The sequence below is a fragment of the Notothenia rossii genome (genome assembly GCF_949606895.1).
Source record: "Notothenia rossii genome assembly, chromosome: 5".
In the NCBI taxonomy this organism is placed as follows: Eukaryota; Metazoa; Chordata; class Actinopteri; order Perciformes; family Nototheniidae; genus Notothenia; species Notothenia rossii.
Window position 1 is genome coordinate 59,614,599 of NC_136903.1, and position 23,016 is coordinate 59,637,614.

Sequence of the window (23,016 nt, forward strand, 5' to 3'; positions counted from 1 at the left end):
ACAAGCAATATTTTAAACATTGCAATAGGGATGAAATTATTAGATTATGAAATATCCTTATGCTGTACTTTTCTTCATTATTAGACATAAATGAGTAAGTGTAAGTAAGTGTTTCTTGGTTGTAGGACAGTTGATCTTGTTCTCTACCTGCTCAATCCTCTCAGCCTTACAGGACCGCCAACCCAGTCTCACAAAAAAACGTGTAATAACTACGTTGGTCCACAACGTAGGACGTAGTATTTCTACAAAAACGCCTCTGAAATTGTAAGATCCCTACGTTTTTTTTCACCATTCATTCCAATGGCTGGCGTCTATGTCACGTGATCTTCACATTTCTCCCTGCAGAAAAAAAAAACATGTCCGAACTTCGTTTTATTCTCGGTGTAAAATGCCTATTTTAAAGTTAGTTTGGCCATTAAAATGCGTTTTGATGTCATTTGATGCGAGAAATATGAGTTGTTATTTCATATTATGTGTGCCGTGGATGTACATGATCTTTATGTATTATGAAGATTACTTCAGGAAATTGTGTCTATACAATGTTTTCATTGTTACCAAGGTGGTTGCTAGGGACGCTGCTATCGATATTATTTCTGTTATGTTGTGTAAAATGGTGTTATCTTTTTTGCTACCCCCTTCCCCGTCAATGTTGGTCCACAGCGCAAACGTATTAGTTTAACAAAATCCGCAATTGTGGCATAGTGTGGTGCCGAGAGATGAGAGTCGGAGGTGGGGTATCAAAGGTACAAGCTAGACTTTTATTTAGCATCTCAAAAACAGACCGGCGGAGACAGGAAGTCCGGCTCACTAAAATGTCCGTGCAGAACCATACCCTAACCCATAAATCCGTGGGTGAATAATGTCAATCACCACAATAGATACGTTATTTTTCCCTGTGCAATTCTCAATTTACTCAACAATAACACATAATTATCCTTGTGTTTATTTATTTGTTTGGTTAATAAACACAAGTTGGAGTCCGTCAGGACCAAGGGCCCTTTGTTTTGCCGGAGCAGCTCATTTGCTTTACATAATATTACACCCGGAAGTAAGTATTCTCTCCACTTCTCTTGGCAAACCCCGTGATAGTACTCAAGCTCTGTGATTGGAGAGTGTGCTCCGAGGGTTGTTTACGCCGAGCGCCGAACAGCACTTTGAAATGGGATGGAACCACGACAGACTGTCCAAAACTGGATTTAAACGGGTCCGTCCCCCCCTCCCCCCCAAGAGAACCGCAGTGACGCGTCCTTAAACCCGGAAGTAAACTTCTTCCGGTTCCTTTGTCAAAAACCAATGCAAATTCTCCATAGGATTTTGGAAAATAGCTCGAAATAAGGTCTGTGGTTTACACACATTTAAGAGAGGGGTCACGTTTTGTTCAGCCGGATAATCTCCACATGTCAACCCTACTTTTATCCTTTTTGAATCATAAATCTAGTCGCCAGAAGCAAAATGCTAACGTTATGCTATAAACGAACTACAAGCCAGTACAGCAGCAGGGTCGCACGACTTCAACGTCACGCCAATTTAAGATTGTTTCAACTGACTTGCACTGAAACTGCACTTTGAAAACTTTAAATATATTAACATTTTAAACTGTATACCCCGGTTATCTAGGCCCTTTTTGTTTTGTTGAATTTGTACCACGTTTATCTAGGCCCTTTTTGTTTTGTTTTGTTTTATGTATACATGTCAAACTGTTGGAAACGATATTTCGAGATTTCTGGATGTATAACACATGTCGAATTTTTGACAATAAAGCTGAATTTGACTTTCGCGTGCTTGCATATTTTAACAAAGCTTTTCATTTTAGCCACACTGAATTGAACTAGAAGTCATGGCTGTGTCAATTACCAGTCTGATATCGTTTTACAAAGATGACAAGAAGAGTGTAGATAGAGGAGAGAACCACTACAAGTCAGGACACGTAACAGTGCAGCCTAGATGAAGGTGTGCTTACCGGTGTTGTCAGGGCTAGCATGAGGGACAAGGTTTATAGTGTCGGTGAGTAGTGATAGCAAGAGTACCGTTAACCTAGAGTTAATTTATTCACATGAATTCCCATCAACAAATCAATTGTATGTGTCACATGAAATCTTTATTAGGCAAGGCAAGTTTATTTATATAGCACTTTTCAACACAAGGCAATTCAAAGTGCTTTACAAAAAATGAAAGACATTAAGAAAATGGCATTTAAAATCAGTCATTAAAAAGAAAAGCTAATAAAATAAACATTAAAGAAAAAATACATGGATAAAAATTACAGTGCAGTCTAAGATATGAATAGTTCAATTAAAAGCAGCGACAAAAAGAAAAGTCTTCAGCCTGGATTTAAAAGTAGAAAGAGTTGCAGCGGACCTGCAGGTTTCTGGGAGTTTGTTCCAGATATTTGGAGCATAATAACTGAACGGTGCTTCTCCATGTTTAGTTCTGACTCTGGGGACAGAAAGCTGACCAGTCCCTGAAGACCTGAGAGATCTGGATGGTTCATAATTTAGCAGGAGGTCAGAAATGTATTTTGGGCCTAAACCATTCAGTGCTTTATAAACAGCAGCAGTATTTTTAAATCTATTCTTTGACACACCGGAAGCCAGTGTAAAGACTTCAGAACAGGAGTGATGCGATCCTCTTTCTTAGTGTTACTGAGGAACCAGAGTAAAGACTTCAGAACAGGAGTGATGTGATCCTCTTTCTTAGTGTTAGTGAGGACTCGAGCAGCAGTGTTCTGAATCAGCTGCAGTTTTCTAATAGATTTTTTAGTGAGACCTGTAAAGACACCATTGCAGTAGTCCAGTCTACTGAAGATAAAAGCATGGACACTTTTTCCAAATCCTGCTGTGACATTAGTCTTTTAATCCTAGATATGTTCTTTAGGTGATAGCAAGCTGATTTAGTAACTGTTTTAATGTGACTGTTGAAACCAATAACTAATTTAACCCGCTCACAAGAGAGCCCACCTCCGAAGATCGTGACTGGCTGAGGGACAGACTCGGGGGCAGGTTTTCAGGAATATCTTGGCTTCTCTCCCCCGAGCCAGAAGAGGAACACTACAGCTTGGAAACACTTACTGTTCCTGAAATTATCAAATCTGTTGGGCATCAGGGAACTGAGGCAATTGTGGCAAGCATGGCATTGTCTGAAGAGCAACAGAAGGCAATTCAGGTGACTACCACTGGTCAGTGAACCAACCCAAACTGGCATTTGTTCAGGAAAGGAAGGTTGACTGCCAGCAACTTTGGAGCTGTCCTGAGGTCAAAGCGTGTGACTGCTTCCTTTATTGCCAGGGTGCTAGGGCAACAACAGGCCCTTGATGGTGTTTTGTCTTTACAGTGGGGGACTATGAATGAATGTGAGGGTGTCAGGGCATTCACCACTGCAACCCAGATGCAGGTCCATGAGTCAGATTTGTGGCTCTCCCTATCAGGATTGTTGGGGGCATCTCCAGATGGTCTGGCAGGGTCTTCCACTGTGCTGGAGGTAAAGTGTCCCTACGGAGCCAGGGAAATGACAATTAGTGAAGCATTGCAAATCAAAGGCTTCTTTGTCAGTAAGGAAGGAGAAACATTCAGCCTGCGTGAGGAACCACTGGCACCAAGTGCAAGGTCAGCTTCACCTCACTGCAAGAAAGAAGAAGAAATAAAAAAAATTGGATTTTTTTTAAATTTACATTTACTCGCCTTTGCAATGTTGTGGTTGTTAGAGTGTTAGGTTTCCTGTCAGCTCGTCTGTTGGGAACAGAGCCGGCCCGACCCATTAAGCCACATAAGCGGCCGCTTAGGGCCCCGCAGCCACTAAGGGGCCCCCTAGCAAAAAAAAAAAAAAGAAAATTTATTTTTTATTTAAAAAATAAATAAATCTCAGTACACCGTCGCCGTGATAAGTATGTTTAATTAATTGTGTTAATATGCCTAGATTGCCTACTCTCAAAGTAATGTATTATATTATTGAGTCAATAATATAATACATTAACCGTGCTTTACCTGAACCTCATCATGACACAAGAGAGGACGGCAGGATTGTAATTTCCCGTGTTCAGTGAATGCAACAGAGGCAAGACACCAGACCAACCAGAGAGTTGAATGGAAATAAACATCTGTCTTATTGGCTGACAGGTACCTATCATGTGAGCTGTGACAATGTTTAAAATAAACTGTCAGTCAGACTCAGAGTTTTTGAAGATGGACATAAGGAAACGTTTTCTTAAAAAATACGACAATTCTCAAGTGGTGGCTCACACAACAACCCCAGAGCCACCACTTGAGCCAGGTAAACAAGGTATGTAAATGTCAGTAAACTTCCAAGTTATGCGAACATGTAAGCAAAGCATAAATTACAGCTACGTTGACGTTACTTTGAATCACGGGGGTAAGCTAAACCGTTAGCAAGTAGCTATAGCTAGCCAGATATATTAAATAAACACTTTGTCATATAATCTAAATGTATATTCCTATTGACAGCTAGTTTCTATGTGAACATTATATGATGGACAGCCAGAGAGAATAAATGAAAAAGAGTTATGAAATACTATATGAAAAAACAAGAATACAGTTTAAGTGATTTGTAAGATATCCATAAAGAAAAATCTGTTCACAGTTCTGTTTCATATGGGTGTTGAGATATGTATCCATAGATCTCTTAATTTTTCTCTCAAAGTGCACCAGATTGATGCTTTTAACTTCAATATTAAAAAAAAAATCTTCCCGGGGGAGCATGCCCACTAGAGGAGGTGAGGACCCCCTTAAAGGACGTTAGGTCCACGGTTTTTATATGCTTATTTATACAATATGTGTGCTTATGCTAACATCATAAGACAAAAGTTGGTTCCGTGTTGTGTGTAGTGAGAACGCGCTAGAGTGAGGGGGCCCCCAAGCCAAAGCTTGCTTAGGGCCCCCAAAAGTCTAGGGCCGGCCCTGGTTGGGAAGATATAAAATATTAGTTTCATGGAAGTCACACCGTCACATATAAGAGCATTAAGACATACAGTACATAGGCTAAAACAAAACATCTAAAGATATAACCTTGCACTTCGATAAGTCTCGGGAACATTTTCACTATTGACATTTTTATAGATGAAAATTGAACTAAAGAAATAAATGGTAGATTAATCCATATTGAAAATAGGTTTCAGCTGCTACACTAATTATAATAGTTATATTTCTTAATTAATTAAGATAAGATATTACTGTATTGATCTCAATTTGGGAAATGTTTGTGTTGCAGCAGCATAACAAGAAAAACAAAATATAAGTTATTATACAAAAGTATGTGAGGGATGGAATATTAAATTGAATATAAATGTAAAATGTACATGTGATTTTACGTCCAAGAGAAGCTATGGAGCAGAGAGTTCTCTGCCAGCCAGAGGTGATTTGTTATTAGTTCAATATGTCAAACTGATTTCCCTGACTACAATCTTTAGTTACATGGTGAAACGTTATGCTGCTTGTACTAATTAGACTTATCATATAAGCCACGCAGGTTTTAATAGGATGTATTCATTATCTTTACTTATGTTGCGGTGTTTTCAGCAACTCCATCTCTAAAACGGCGATACAGTCGCTACCCATCATTTAGATTTCACCGTGACATGGACAAAAATGTAACGTCAGCTTACCTCATGACACAAATCCAGACTCTCCTTTGGAAAACATCGGCCGGGAAACGAAAGAACAAGCACGTTTCATGCGAAGACCTGTGGCTGCAACCCGGAGCAAAGCAACAAACCATTGCGTAGCTAACTAGTAGCGCTAGCTTTAGCTAACGTGAGCTAACGAAACGAACTGCCGAGTAAAATTGAAAACACTGGTAATTAATTATTCTATAATTTGTAAAACTACGGTGTTAAAAACGACAATTTCAAAAATGCAGATTCTAATGGTCAGATATAGATATACAGATACTAAAGATATGCAGGTACTTGCTTTCAAGAAGAACACAGGGGAAAACAAATTTAGCGGGAGTGTTTACGTGTTAGGCGTAATGACGTAAAACGGCCTCGACAATTTCTGTAGTCCTATTCAGCCACTCGGTAACAACCATCGTTTTTCAGACACGTAAACTCTTCAAAAATCCCCAGTGGGGTCACTGCTGATGTATTTAATGTCGTAGAACAAAACGTGATTTATCTCTTAAATTTGTGTGAACCACAGACCTTATTTCGAGCTATTTTCCAAAACCCTATGGAAAAAATGCATTGCTTTTTGAGGAAGGAACCGGAAGTGCTAAAAATGCTAACTTACTTCCGGGTTTTACGACGCGTCACTGCGGTTCTCTAATCTATCTATGGCACGTCTCTACTGGGAGTTGTAGTTTTAAAAGACGTTTTCATATTTCCCATAATAAGAAGTTGCCAGTATTAAACTGTGTACATCCCTGGAGGTTTAGGGGATAGGAAACACTCAAATTTAAAACATAAAAAATTAATAAATGGGTGAAAATTGCTTGTGCCCATAATGGGCAGCATTAATATATACCCACATGACAGCTAAGGTCAGAAGAGCTTTATTTAACAGCTGGTCTTATGTTTGTGACCCCTCCTCTTGTTAATTGATAAGCCTGTAACATGCACTTATCAAGGTTCAGAGACACATTTAGCAAATATGGTAGTTGCAATCAATCATCTTAAGATAAGATATACTTTATTGATCCCAAGTTGGAAACATTTGCGTTACATCAGCATGTGTAACAGTTGTAAATATGCAGTGGTGTTTATTTGTAAATCATTTAGTATAATCACACAAATTCTGTGTTTTATATTTAATAATTCTGTGTTCTTTATTTATTGATTGTTCAATACCTGACAAGGCCGGAGATGTTGTTTAATTGCTGATATATTATATAGAGCCTTGATGAGAAGACTTCTAGAAAAACCTTAGGAACTGCCGCCAACACTGAAAACGTGACGTGGATCATAAATATATCAGCAATTAAACAACATCTTACATTTATTTTCACACAATACATCTCCTTACAGTATCAACACTAATTCGGCTGACTTTTACATTTGATCCAATTGGTAGATAGGCTGTATTTACACCATAAACGTGCACAGCTGATAGAAAGGGACACCTGGTGGTTAAAGCATGTTATTGAATTTCATTATATTTATTATTATATTAATAGGATCCCTATAAAGTATATTCATTACTCGTTATTCTCTACTAATAGTTCATTAAAGACTGTATATAATGACTATTTTGCACATCCCTTTCAAGATTTCAAGATTTTCTAAGGCTTATTGACATATATACACAAACGGTGTAGTTATGCAATGAATGAAAAACTTTGTGTATACCTCAAGCAATGTTAACTATGTTGAAGCACTTATTTTAACTGATATTATACATATGTATTATGCTCTTATATAAGATGTATGTAGATAGTATAAGAAATGTGCAGAATATGACAGTTTAATGGTGGAGGTATACACACATATTGATAGATGTCTTGTGATGCACTGTTGAGGAACCTGCGACCCAAGTTTTTAATCTCCGGCCTTGTCAGGTATTGAACAATCAATAAATAAAGAACACAGATTTATTAAATATGAAACACAGAATTTGTGTGATTATACTAAATGATTTACAAATAAACACCACTGCATATTTACAACTGTTACACATGGTGATGTAACGCAAATGTTTCCAACTTGGGATCAATAAAGTATATCTTATCTTAAGATGATCGATAGCTACTGCCATATTTTCAAAATGTGCCTCTGAACGTTGACAAGTGCATGTTTCAGGCTTATCAATTAACAACATGAGGGGTCACAGACATCGGCGTCGCGAGACCCTTTTCACGGGGGCACGTGCCCCCCTGTAGATCTGAGGTGCCCCGGTATGCCTGGGTCACTGATTTTTTAATTAATTTATTAATTTATTCAGGGTTCGAAATGGCGACACGCCCGCACGCCCGGGTCTAGTAACTTTCCTATCGGACTAGTAACTCTATGCACTTGCCTGCCCGTGTGTCTGGTAACTTTATAACCCCTTTGCACGGAGCGTCTTTTACAAGCATTGTGGCCGTCAATGCGAACTCAATTTTGCTACTGTAAACCTCTCTTGCACAGCATAAGACTCGTCCTATTCAGCACACGCTGCTTTCATTTGTTTATTCGAATGTTTTTTGTCCCTTCTGATAACCCGTAGTGTTGATGCGTGTTTTGCCTTGGTAGTTCAGGATACCATGAAATAAAGCTTGCGGTCAATCTGGTAAGCAACGTAATTTTACGATGAACATAATCTTAGTTTTAGAAGTGAAGGTCACACAGGAGTAGGCTATATATTTTAATGAGTTTGCCTGGAAGCTAATCGTATAGGCTACACTGTTAAATGTTATGTGATTTGTATAAATAGCACTTTTTAATAATTTATAAAACATAATAGACTAGGCTAAATGGATGGAGATGTGAATAGCAGTGACATGCGCTGAGGTTCGTGGCTGGTGAGGCACTGACAGTTTCAGTGTCAGATTTAGAAATATATAAACCCAAGTATCTTAAATCACGAAATCTATTATTGAGGTGAAACATTTTCAAAGAAATGTGGCTTTGAACGTGAGTAGTCGATGGAGTTATCCTAACCGTCTTTTGAAACATACCTTTTAGCTCCGGTGTTGGTTTCCCATTATTTATCACTTCACGATTTGATTGATTTGATAGTATTCTGTATTTTAGTATTTAGTATCTTGTAAATGGACATCAGAAAGTTATTCGCTCGGAGCAGGGATAAAGCAGCAAGGAGAAATGAGAGAGGTAAGCTAGGTAACAAGGCAACCCAAACCACTTTTAGGTAACAACCCACAAGTTGAGTTCACCACTGGTCACTAGCCTAACAGTTACATATCTGTCCAGACAAAGAGGAGCAGCAGAGTGTCGGAGGAGGTGAAGGAGAGAGGGATGTTGATGAGCACGAGCAGAGGTGATATGGCTATTAATTTAATTTTAATTAGGAATAACTGCAAACAGGTTATACACAAGTAACCTTACATCTGCATATGTACAAATTTAGATAATGAAAATGCAGACATTAGACTGTAATATGTTCATGTTGTTTCAAGACTCAGTGCAGCAGAGTGCAGAGGAGGAGAGGAGGAGATTGAAGGGACACAGGAAGGGATGACACTGAGAGATGACACTGACAGGTGAGAGTGAGACTCAGCTGACAATGTAGTTAGCTACTGTAAATGTCCCTACTTATAGATGTGATGAATGTTATTTGAACTTTTAATGGTTATCTGAGGTAACTATTGAGCATATGATTTTTTTGTACGTTGCACCAGACAGGAGAGTCAGAGGGCAGAAGAGATTGAGCTGGTTGAGGCAGGGGAAAGGCAGAGAGAGAAGGAAGGACAACAAGAGACAGACAGGCCGGAGAGATCACACCCCAGAGATGAGACTGAGAAAACAGTTGCCACAGTGGCAGAGAACATTAGACTGGGGGCAAGAGAAAAAAGCAGTGTCCACAATCTTGAGGGACATACAAGTGATCTTGGGGGAAAGGAGTCTGGCCCAAACCAAGTTAAGTTGTCAAAATATCCCCAGCACAACTTTGGTGCAAAGAATCGATCATTTAACACCAACTGGTTTGAAAGCTTTACATGGCTGGAATATTCCAAGGCTAAAGATGCAGCGTTTTGTTTTCCCTGTAGAATATTTGGGAAACATTTGAAGAATGACACCTTTGTAAACACTGGCTTTCAGAATTGGAAAAAAGCTCTGGATGTCTATAGAGAGCATGAGAAATCACCAGCACATAAGGCAAGCATGCAGTCTTGGTGTAGTTATAAAGCCAGTGAGGCTCATGGCAGTGTTGTCGACCATTTGGATTCTGCCAGTGAGCATGAAATAAAAGAGAGACGGGAGTACCTCAGCCGGGTTGTGGCTGTTACCAAGTTTTTGGGAAAACAAAATATCCCATTCCGTGGCCATGATGAGGGCATGTCCAGCGACAACCAGGGGAACTTTCTGGAATGCATGAACCTCTTGAAAGAGTTCGACCCTTTCCTTCACACATATTCAGCACCATCACACACTACATACTTGTCACCTTCATCACAAAATGAAGTAATTCAGTGCTGTGCCCAGGAGATAACAAAAGCTATCAGTAAAGACATTAAGGAGGCTGGAATGTTTTCAGTGATGGCTGACGAAGCAAGAGATGGCAGCACTGAGCAGCTAGCTGTGTGTGTCCGATATGTTGCTGGGGGGAGTGTGCAAGAACATTTACTAGCTATGGTAGATTTGAAGGGTTTTGACGCGGAGTCCATTACAACTGCCATTGAACAACAGCTAAGGTTGAATGGCATAGACCATGTGAAGGTGGTTGCACAGGCTTATGATGGCGCCTCAGTCATGAGTGGGGCTGTTGGAGGGGTCCAAGCAAAGTTCCGAGAGAACCATCCCATGGCCATTTATGTGCACTGCTATGCACATCAATTGAATTTAGTGCTCTGTTCCACATGTCTGGCCATACCAGAGGCCAGGAAGTTATTTGACCTCCTGCAGAATGTCTATACATTCTTTTCTGGCTCCCTTGTGAACCATGACAAGTTTAAGGAGACTCAGAAACAGCTTGGCTTACAAGCTTCTTAGCTTGTACAGCTGTCCAAGACCCGATGGTCTTGCCAGCTGAGGTCTATCAACGCTATGATAGAGAATTTCCCAGCAGTTCTCACGTGCCTGTCCAATATCAGCAACCCTACGGCTGTGGGTCTGCATGCCAACCTTGCAAGGTTCTCCACAGTTTATCTATTGATGATGTTCAAGACTTTTTTGTCTGTGACAGAAAGTCTACACAAATACCTACAAAGTGAAACTGTGGACCTGGCAAAAGCTGAGGAGTTCAAATGCGCTGTGTGCGCCACTCTACAAGAAATGCGCACTGATGACAAAGCAGCTGAGGTTTATGACCGCGCAAAGGCCTTGTGCGAAACACACCAAATCCCTGAGTCATGTGCTGTACCAAGACAAAGGCAGAAGCAGAGACGCATGGAGGAGTATGTAGTCGAGTCTAGTTGTGGGGCAGCGAGTGACCTAGGGAATGCCGAGAAGTTGAGAACCGCAGTGTATCTACCTTGCCTTGACAGGATGGTTGCTGAGATGGAGCAGCGTTTTTCATCTCTCAACAGCACAGTTCTAAAACGTGTTCAGGCCTGTAATCCAGGATCTAGCAACTTTCTCTGTGAGGAGGACCTCAGAGGTCTGGCAGATCATTATAATGTGGATCTAAAGCAAGAGGAAGTGCTGGTGGCTAAAAACTATCTGGCCAGAAAGCAGGAAAGCCTTCCAATCACTGACATGCAATGTCTTTTCAGTTTGCTGGATCATGTCATGTTCCCAACATTGAAACAGGTCATTCAGATATCTCTGACCATTCCAGTGTCCAGCTGCACTTGTGAACGTACATTCAGCGTGCTGAGACGCCTCCACACGTGGTTAAGAAGCACAATGGGGCAAGACAGACTCCACCATCTTGCCATCATGTCTGTTGAGAGAGGAGCACTCTCCAAGTTAAGCCACTGTCAATTGATTGATAGCTTTGCAAAACTGAAACCGAGACGTTACAGTTTACTTTAAAAAAAATGAACATAGACCTCTCCCATCTCTCTGACCATGTACACACCTCATAGGATAGTCACCATCACACCATCATAGGATGGGGGGTTCTCTTTCAGTTTTCAGTTTTCAAGTCCATGTTTGCTGACAGATATTTCATGAAGATTCATTGTGCCTCTTTTGCCTTCATCAGTTAGTGATTTAGAGATACTGTATACAGTTAAGTTCACAAGTAGGCCAATTCAATTCAGTTTGGTTCAGGTAGGCTAGATATTTAATGATGCAGAAAATAACAATCTGATTGTACTATTTATTTATGACACTTTATTATAATAAATAAGTGCAAAAAAATGTTTGCTCGCGTGCTTGCATTAATTATCTGTGCCCATGCTTTTTTCAAAGAAATAACTGCAAAACCTTTTTTTTTTTCTGTGCCCCTGTTGTGCCCCTGTATAGTATTGGGTCAGCTGACGCCCCTGGTCACAGACATAAGACCAGCTGTTAAATAAAGCTCTTCTGACCTTAGCTGTCATGTGGGTATATATTAAATGCTGCCCATTATGGGCACAAGCAATTTTCACCCATTTATTAATTATATGTTTTAAATTGGAGTGTTTCCTATCCCCTAAACCTCCAGGGATGTACACAGTTTAATACTGGCTACTTCTTATGATGGGAAATATGAAAACGTCTTTTAAAACTGCAACTCCCAGTAGAGACGTGCCATAGATAGAGAACATGTTGCGAAATACGATAGCCAGCATGTGTAGTTCTGGGGACGGAGTGGGCGAGGGGGGGACGGGGTGGACCCGTTCAAAGTGCTGTTCGGCGCTCGGCGTAACCCTCGGAGCACTCTCCAATCACAGAGCTTGAGGACTATCACGGGGTTTGCCGGGTTATGGCTAGAAAGGATCCGTCTAGTGTAAATATGACGTCACGTTCTCGTTGTAACTCTCGTTGTAATCGGAGCGGCTCGGAAACACATCTACAGCAGTAACATGATGCAACATACACATTAATGCAGCAGCAATATTAACAGAGAAACATCAGACATAATAGTAAAACACTGCAAGGGAACATTTTATTGCACCAGGAGCTATCTTGGGACTTTTACTGCGACAACGTTGACTTGCCTGTGAATGAAAAATAAACCATAGTGTTGGTGATCTACAGTGTTGTCATTCTTCTTTGAACACCAGCAAGACCGCTAATACCCTATTTCAACAACCACACTCCCTGTAATTGACATAATTAATAGATAGTTTAGCTTCTCATCATCAGTTGCTGTGGCCCACTGATGTTAACGAACTGAAAGGCTGCCGGCCAAACGTAAACATTCAGCCATGTGACATTCAGCTAAACTCTCGCGAGAGTTTTACAAAAGACGGATCCTTTCTAGCCATAACCGCTTTGCCGAGCGAAGCGGAGAGAATACTTACTTCCGGGTGTAATATTCTGTAAAGCAAATGAGCTGCTCAGACCCTAGGTCCTGACGGACTCCAACTTGTGTTTATTAATTAAACAAATAAATAAACACAAGGTTAATTATGTGTTATTGTTGAGTAAATTGATAATTGCACAGGGGAAAGTAACGTATTGTGGTGATTAACATTATTCACCCACGGATCTATGGGTTAGGGTATTGTTCAGCACGGACATTTTAGTGAGCCGGACTTCCTGTCTCCGCCGGTCTGTTTTTGCTAAATAGAAGTCTAGCTTGTACGATACCCCTCCTCCGACTCCCATCTCTCGGCACCACACTATGCCACAATTGCGGATTTTGTTAAACTAATACGTTTGCGCTGTGGACCAACATTGACGGGGAAGGGGGTAGCAATAAAGATAACACCATTTTACACAACATAACAGAAATAATATCGATAGCAGCGTCCCTAGCAACCACCTTGGTAACAATGAAAACGTTGTATAGACACAATTTCCTGAAGTAATCTTCATAATAACTAGCAAACTAAAGATCATGTACATCCACTGCACACATAATCTGAAATAACAACTCATATTTCTCGCATCAAATGACATCAAAACGCATTTTAATGGCCAAACTAACTTTAAAATAGGCATTTTACACCGAGAATAAAACGAAGTTTGGCCATGTTTTTTTTTTCTGCAGGGAGAAATGTGAAGATCACGTGACATAGACGCCAGCCATTGGAATGAATGGTGGAAAAAAACGTAGGGATCTTACAATTTCAGAGGCGTTTTTGTAGAAATACTACGTCCTACGCAGACTGAGAGTTACGTCATCTCCGTTCACTCCAATGGACCACTTTTTTACAGCAATAGAGAGGCGAAGTCACGCCCATCTACTTCCGGTCCATGGGACCCCGGAAGCGAAAAATTATACATTGAATTCAATGGAGAGAGAAAACGTATTTTTTGATCCCGTCTGAATTGTGCCACGAACTACACATATGATGTTTGTCAATCTTAAACAATCATTTCCATGTCAAAAAAGTCACATTTTGTCGTAAAACTGTTGAAATATAAGACTATGAAAAATACGCGACTACAAAGACTACAAATCCCAAATCCCATTCTGGGTCGCGCATGTGATGTCACAGGCGATAATGCTCCAAGTGGTTGCGAATCGTAATTAAAGCGAAGAAGATTTCATAACTGATTTATTCCCTCCAATAAATATAAGAGATTGCTCCAATAAATTCACTTTTATAAGATGCCTGTGTGCTTTGTACCATGTTGTAATCACAAAAGTGATCATACCACTTGCTCGTTCTATCGCTTCCCGTCTTATGAAAGGACCAGGAGTCGCTGGATCAGACATATCAGGTAATATCATAGGTAATATACATGTTGTGGATGGAACATAGTCAAGTTAGCTACCTAGCTAGTAGTGAGCACGTTAGTTAGCATTACATTACTTAGCCTTGTCATTTTTAGTAGCCTTACCATGAAGTTATTATTTTATTACATGAAGTACACCACAATGTTAAACAGTAAGATTAGTCATCATCGTAAGTATTTCGTGAAACATTTGAAGAGTAGCCTACTGCGCCCTCCACCGGGTGCTAAGGAAGCAGTTCAGGGAGAGTCGAAGGAAGGCAGGCAGGCAGGGAGCTTTGCATGACATTCTTCTGGACATGTGTCATTGTGATGACAGTGAGGGTGAGTCAATCTGTTTGTTGGAAAGACAGTAGTTGAGTGATTACTGAGAAAAAATTATTAAAAGAGATAATTATTCAGTGTTGTTACTTTAAAGTGTTGTTACTGACCTTTTTCTCTTTTATTTTCTTTACCTCACCTGTAACTGCTGAGACCCTGAGGAACATGCACACTGGACTGACCTGCTCTGGCAACCTGATTTCCACTATATAATAGTATTTGGTTATGGTATATTATTTATATACATCAAAGGCACAATGCACCCCCCAGAGAGACACATGTATTGAGTGTGATATTTTGCATAGGTCATGTGAAATCATCTTTACATACTAGAAAACTGTAGGAGCGGCAACTTGTTTTGAAATTGAATTTTTAATATCCGATAATAAAGTTGATCTGTTTTCTTTATTCTTCTCTCTTCCCAGCTCCATCCATCACCGTTCTCTGTTCCTGCAGGTCCTGCTTGCTAATCAATGCTCATATGTTTTCACACAATTACAAATAAAGTCAATGTACTGTATGACATGAAGTTGTGCTTCATTCTGAGTCAATAATAAATTCATTCTGCCTTCAACTGCAAAATGATTGTGGACTGCACCGACATCCATGTAGCTGCCCCCCAGTAAGATGAACCAAGCAAAGCTGACACTCAACATACAGCTGTGCTCTTAAGTTGACATGAAGAATTTGTGAAATATTGGTAATTATTTGGAAAAAATGACTGACGAAGCAGAAAACTTTTTTTATCTAGGAACAGTGGTCAGGTGAAGCATTTATCACTACATATGTGTCACACTTAAAAGGCCAAACACACTGGCCAAACACACTGGCCAAAACACACCTCGTTTACAACTCCCCAGTTGACAGCCATGACTCTGTCTAAATTGTACCCCCCAAGCACCCTCTTCATGAGGGACGCGCATGGAGTGGATGAAAGTCCCGACCTCAGCACAGCACCAAAATTGCTGGCTGTCAACCTGCCCTGCCTGTGTAACTGCCACTGAGGATTTGTCTGCTGTCCTACGGTGGCTGTCTGGATGGCAGCTTAATGGTCTCTGCTCAGTCGCATTGAGGCAAGAATTGCCTCAAGCCCCCGACCCCCATGCTCCTTCACCAGCTCCGGCACGTTGAAAATGGCCTGATGTTGAGGCTGCAGCTCCGGCTCAGGTGACAAAAGCCATGCCATGCCACGCTGCGCCCCTCAGTGCAGACCTGAACCAGTCTACTTCCTCAGTGGCGATGTCTCTGGCCAGTGGGTTGTATGTCTCCTCTTGCTGTTGGTAGAGTTGAGACACCGGCTGGACTACTTTTGAAGTGCCAGGCTTCCTCCACTGGCACTCAACTTCTGTGGAGCTGATCTGCCACATGGCAAATATTGCCAATGTTGCAGCGTGGCTGCATTTGTACATCCCCCGTGCACAACCACAGACAGCGCTCTGCATCGCGCCATCCTCTCCCATGTAGATCTGTACAAATAAAGTAAGTACCATGTTTGTTAACATGCTATAATAGATTGAATGAGCAATACAAGGATGGTCCAGATCTGGGGGTGGGAGGGTTTATTTTTCCATAGTTTTGTCCTCTTGTCTGATTGTTGTTATTGTTTGTTTTTTCTGAATTTTTTGTAATTTGTGTTGTATTGGTTGTGATTGTACATTGAATTTTTTTAAATGTGTATTACATTTTTGAAAAACATTTGATCAACAAAAAAAGAATTTTTGGTCAGGATCTAGACTCAGTGTGTAGTTTATGAATTAATCAATGCTCTCTACATTAGGAAAACACATACCAGTGTACCAGAGGGAGTCACACACAGCTGTGCCTAGATAACCAAACAAATTGACAAGATAACCAAAATCCTTGAATCTACACACAGCAAATAAACTCAAATGACACAACGAGATGTAAAAAGGAGATCACACATATAGTCGATATAAAACTGGCCGCTTCAATCTGAAGAGCAACTAAAACAAAACACGGGAGTGTACCTTGTTCTTGTGAACACTAATGTTATCCACAGCATACACACCCGTATACAGTACACCCGTTCTAGAAAAAGTATAAAACGAGGTGAAAATCACTACAAGTCTGGGCATGTTGAGAGCTTTACATACACGAAAGGGAGCGGTTCTGTAAGAGCCAGCATGCGGGACCGGCTTTACAAGGTTTCAGTGAGTAATATGAGTGCAATGTTTAAGGTTAATGTCAGCTAGCTAACAAAGTACACTAACGTGTTTTGTTTTAGCAACTAGTTTTCTCCTTAAGAACTTCGTGGTGTCTGTGTATGCTGTGGATAACATTAGTGTTCACAAGAACAAGATGCACTCCCGTGTTTTGTTTTAGTTGCTCTTCAGATTGAAGCGGCCAGTTTTATATCGACTATATGTGTGATCTTCTTTTTACATCTCGTTGTGTCAATTGAGTTTATTTGCTGTGTGTAGATTCAAGGATTTTGGTTATCTTGTCCAGGGATGCAAACTTGTCACCTTTCGGCGAAATTCTCCGTTTTGAATCCAAAATAGGTCGTTTGTGTGATTCATGTAGATCTGCAATAAAAATATTTTGGGGTATGGGAGGGGGTCTGGGACCCGGATTAATGTGCGGCCGCGAGCTTTTTTTATATATTATAATGAAGCGCGAGCTGCAAGGGCGCCGGAAGCAGGGGGGCCAGGGGGCCAGTGGCCCCCCCACTTTTCAGCCCTGCCCCACATTTTCGCAGCAGCAGATGCCGCGGAAAACTGTACAAATCCCGTTTCAATAATTCCCCTCTACTCTAAAGTCGCATCTAAAACGCGATCTGATCTAGCTGTGTACATTTTGTTATTTTTGATTGTTATATTCAGTCTCACTAGCTTCAGGCATGTTTGAAGCTTGTAAAGGGAAGATGACAGCTCTCACTCGCCACTCTGCTGTTCCTCAGCGCCGCTCCCCCTCCCTCCCGCTGAAATTATGAATGTAAGGTGTATAGTAATCATAGATAACACGGCAGGGTCCGTTACAGTTTGTTTTTATCTGATTTCAAATAAGTAAAGTCTTGGCTTTCAGTACATTAAACTTGTTTCGGCAAATTCAGATGATAAATAGGCCTACAACTTTGAAGCTTGTAACGGCATAATTACAAGCGGAGAACGGAGTAATTTAACGTCACTGTAGGCATAACAACAGCCGGTGTTTCTCGTGAGTCTTTTCCCCGGGAAACAAACACAATACACACTAACGCAAAAATACACAAACACACACGTATATACACGCGGCGCGGAACACTGTACAAATCCCGTTTCAATAATTCCCCTCTACTCTAAAGTCGCATCTAAAACGCGATCTGATCTAGCTGTGTATATTTTGTTATTTTGTATTGTTATATATATTCAATCTCATTAGCTACACACATTTTTTAAGCTTGTAAAGGGAAGACCACAGCTCGCCTCTCAATGGCCACTCTGCTCTTCCGCAGCGCCGCTCCCCCTCCCTCCCGCTGAAATTATGAATGTAAGGCATAGTAATCATAGATAACACGGCAGGGCCCTTTACAGTTCGTTTTCATCTGATTTCAAATAAACAAAGTCTTGGCTTTCAGAATATTAAACTTGTTTCGGCAAATTCAGATGATAAATACAGGTTTGAAGCTTGTAACGGCATAACAAGCGGAGAACGGAGTAACTTAACGTCACAACAGGCATAACAACAGCCGGTGTTTCCCGTGAGTGCAGTAATCCAAAGGAAAATATCTTCCCTCCGTAGTGTTTTTGATCATTTGCTCCGCTAATAATCAATCAGATCGATGGATTCCAGAGAAGAGAAACACTTTAAAGGCCTTTTTCTCAAAACGATGACTCTGTAACAGTCATTATATAATGTGACATATTTTGCTTAATATTTGGAGTACAAAAACAATCCTGATCTCATTAGAAAGCTAGGAATCAAAATGTGTCTTCGGGTCAATGCGAACGATTTCGATGGAGCAGGTCACTTTGCATTAGGTAAAATAAAGCAGGCAGACATAACAGGAAGAATATGTACATTTTAACCCAATCAAATAGGACATTGTCACACCATTCAAATGTATCCATGTAAATTACAACCAATAAAAAAGTTTAGATTTGTTTATTTGTTACGTTGTTTACTGTATTTGTTACGTTGTTCTGCTGTGTGTGTCAGCCGTTAACCTAGAGATATAAAGAATATATACACTTGCAAACATGTCAGAAGAACCAGCGCAGAAGAAAACTAAATACGGTCAATCTAAACTTAAATTTAACAACTGGAAGGTCACATCCCTGACATCCACATCTCCGGAGGCTGGACCTTCTTCAAACAGCGAAGCCAGATGAACCCAAAAGCAGCAGCTCTAGTCTGCGGCCGCAAAAACTGTCAAAACCGCCGCCGACCCCACCACCGCCGTTGTTGAACCGAAACAGGCTGGTTCCAACTGCATGGAGGTTTGCTGTCGGGACATTGAGTCGAAAGGAGCCAGTTGAGGTGGTTCGGGCACCTAGTTAGGATGCCACCTGGGAGCCTCCCTAGGGAGGTGTTCCAGGCACGTCCAGCTGGGAAGAGACCAAGGGGTAGACCTAGAACCAGATGGAGGGATTATATCTCTTCTCTGGCCTGGGAGCGCCTTGGGATCCCCCAGTCAGAGCTGGTTGATGTGGCCAGGGAAAAGAAAGTTTGGGGCTCTCTGCTGGAACTGCTACCTCCGCGACCCGACCACGGATAAGCGGGAGAAGATGGATGGATGGATGGACATTGAGGCGGTTAAAGCTGTACAGCTAACTATCAGAAAAAAGGAGACCGCTAGTAGATTATTTGGGCAAAGAGAAGGTACTTCAACGCAGAATGGTACAAAAACAGAGTGGTTAATTCTTTGCAAAACCACTAAACGATAGTGATAAATTGCGATGTTAACAACCTCATGATAACCTCTTTTTTTTTTTAACTTAGAATCATACCTGTGTTTAGTCTAGAAAAAGGTAAATGTGTGCATTTTATTATAAAATTGTTTATATTTACAGACTGTTGCAAACACTAAGAAGCTTATAAACATCAGGTTTAAAACTAAGAGCTTTACAAAAAAGTAACACAATCAAAGATGTTTGGAGTTTTATTTGAGTTATTCATTTACATTTTTTGTCAAAGAGATGCTGATTTGAAACCGTTGTAGCCGTTACGGCATTTCCTGTTTCTGCCGGAGAGAGGGGAGTTTGTCCCAAAGCTTGCCGCTGTATTTACTCCCTCCATCTGACAGGAGGGAGCCTCATGTGTCACTCCACGGAGTTCACTCCGTCACGGAGGGGGAGTGTCTAGGGCGTAGTTTGGGATTGGGCCATACACACGCACTTTTTTTGGCCCCCCCAATTCTAAAATGAATCCGGCGCGCCTGGCGAGCTGTGTGCTCGAGTCTTCCTGCCTGTCGGCTCTGCTCATGATGTATAATAAGCCTCTGCTGCTCGGCGATGATGGTCTAGCTTCAGCAGCTACATTACCGACGGTGCGTTCGTTAATATTAACTGTGCGTCCGGAGTCACTGTGGCACAGACTGGACCGCTGGTGAACAGCTGTTAGAACGGGCCGTTCAGGTGTTCAGAGTAGAGCTCCCTGTCGGAGCGGCAGAGCGTGATGTGCACTGAAAAGTTTTTTTTCCCCGTCGCAATATTATCGTTGAGCTAGCTAACTAGCATACATTGTCACTATCTGCTAACGTTAGCTTTAGCCTTCGTTTTCTAATCGTTTTTTTCATAGGCTATAAACAGAGGTGGTAAGTATATATCTTGTACTTAATTAAAAGTAGAAGTACTCAGTTCTTGTACTTGAGTAAAAGTAGAAGTAGCCTACTCAGATCGTGTAGGCTACTTGAGTAAAAATAGAAGTACTCAGATCTTGTACTTGAGTAAAAGTAGAAGTACCAGAGTGTAGGAATACTCTGTTACAGTAAAAGTCCTGCATTCAAAATCTTCCTCAAGTAAAAGTATTATTATCAAAATATAGTGAAAGTAGCGACAGTAAAAGTAGTCATTGTGCAGATTGGTCCATTTCAGAATAATAGATATCATATGTTTTATAATGATTGATCATGAAAGTGTTCTCAAAGCTGGTAAAGGTGCAGCTAGTTTGAATGACTTTGTATACTGCAGGGTAGCTTGTGGATTTACTCCAGGTGGAACTAAAGTCTGATTTTAACACTTGATTATATTTCACATCATTCATCCACATCTGTAAAGTAACTAAAGGGATTAAATACATGTAGTGGAGTAAAAGTACAGCATGTACCCCTGAACTGTAGTGGAGTAGAAGTACAAAGTAGCAAAACATTGAAATACTTAAGTAAAGTACAAGTATCTCAAAATTGTGCCCAATTATAGTACTTGTTGAGTTTATGAACTTAGTTACTTTACACCAGTGGCTATAAAGATAGAAAGACTAAGCCTTGCACAGAGGCATGAAAATACATTTTCAAAATGCTCAACAGTGCTGCCAAAATTATAAACTGACTGCTACACAATTAAAATAAATGCTTTTTATATATTTCTATTAGATGTGACTCTATGGCGTTTCTATTATTATTAAAGGCCATGTAATGCATCTAACACAGGTGTTTTTTAACATGTAGTTTAGATATCACCAGAATAAAAATAAATAAAAATGTTTAAAGTTTGGTCATAATTAAATGACATATACGTTAAAAACCGATGTTGGTTCCGAAGTTTGCCGAGTACGCCCCCGATCACTCCCGAACGAGCGGTGACGTCACACGTGGCAAACATTGCCATTTGATCAAATCAGTCCAAATGGCAAGCAACGCGACAACTTCAGACAGCGACAGCGAGAGCGATCATTCAAGCTCAGATTCGGTGGGTTATCTGGATTCAGTTACAGAAGTAGAGAGTGAACCAGCTAGCCTTTCACTTCAAGGCATCTTGCCTTATCAGTACGAGCCTCCTGCCCGGCAATCGAACAACGAGGCAGAAACTTGTGAAAGAGAAGCGGATTCCGCAGCCGGCGAGACTCGAGTCGGCAATACTGAATGGTAAATTCTGTTTTATTTAATTTGACCTGCACTAAATGTCGATCTTAATTTGTCATCTGTTCCTCACACGTCCGGCAGATATTGTTTTTTTTTTAATGTTATGTACAATATTCTGGTGTACATGTCAATGCTGTGAAAGCATGCCCACTGCAGATGAATGTGTATGCTGCAGAGAGATCTGGCAGGTGATGGAACAAATAGACAGTTTGCAACCTACTGACCAGATAGCAGAGTCCTGCATCGGGTCGGGTATCCGCGGGTACACGACGGGTGACCCGCAAAAAAGGTGATTTGCTGGTGGTATTTTTTCAAACGCTTTTTTCCGGGTTCGCTTCTGGGTAAAACAAAGATGATGCGGGTCCGGTTGCGGGTGTTGCATAATAAATATATTTAAACAATAATAATTTAGTTTAATGTTTAAATCCTCAGACCTCTCCTCCGCGGGACCGAGCATAATCATAACCTCTGCAGCGCATCTATCTGCTGCTGAGCGCACCACATTCTGAATGGCTGAGGTGAAGCTCTCTAGCGGAGAATACACCATTTTCAATAACTCTTCTTCAAGAGCGAAATCCAACGTCTGGGAGGCTTTTGGTGTCATCCTAGATGGAGAAAATAAACAACATCCCAGGCTTTTTGAGCCAAATATGCAACTGCGTGTGTTAATAATTGCACGTTGTCACTGCTTATATATATGCGGGTTCGGGTCGGGTTGCGGTAAAAAGGTAAAAATAATAAAGATATTCAGACGTAATTCATTTTTGGCCTTACTTATTTCACTTCAACTTTTATATATTTCAGTCACTAGGCAAGTTCACTGTACTCTGGTGACATTTAGCTCAAGCTGGCATAACACCTGTAGTAACTTAATTCTGACCCGAGTTTTGTGCACAATCTTCCAGCACCCATGATCAATGTTTATAGCAATCAGGAAACATTCACAGCTCACAACTACACATCGCTTCCCCATCATGAATTGTTAGATAAAAAAAGTTTAGCGAGGTCCGGTTACACATATGTTGAGCGAAAATAGCGGAAGGATACAAAACAAACAATCCAGACGAGGCTGGTGTTTGCCACGTGTGACGTCACACAGCTGGGTTAATGGCTGGCAAGCTTTTCGCTACCGGAGCGGAATAACACGGGAAAGTGGCACACATTTCATGTTATTTGGGGGGTATTTATGGAAAGAATCATTGATGTTGATATGTCAAATGAAGCAGTGGAAAGTGATGAAGCGATTTATTAACACAGAATAACATTTATTTTGGACATTACATGGACTTTAACACTG

At 40.8% G+C, this 23,016-nt stretch overlaps 1 long non-coding RNA gene across 2 annotated transcripts; it reads right to left on the reverse strand.

The window, feature by feature from the left end:
• Positions 1–2,076: 2,076 nt before the first annotated feature.
• On the reverse strand, positions 2,077–6,134 carry LOC307040481. Of its 2 annotated transcripts, XR_013808509.1 has the most exons (3): positions 5,615–6,134; positions 3,678–3,803; positions 2,077–3,488 (listed from the first exon to the last, which is right to left on the reverse strand). It is a non-coding gene; the product is annotated as an uncharacterized lncRNA (long non-coding RNA). The 2 variants fall into 2 exon arrangements; XR_013808510.1 differs by having other exon boundaries at positions 2,077–3,803.
• Positions 6,135–23,016: the final 16,882 nt, after the last annotated feature.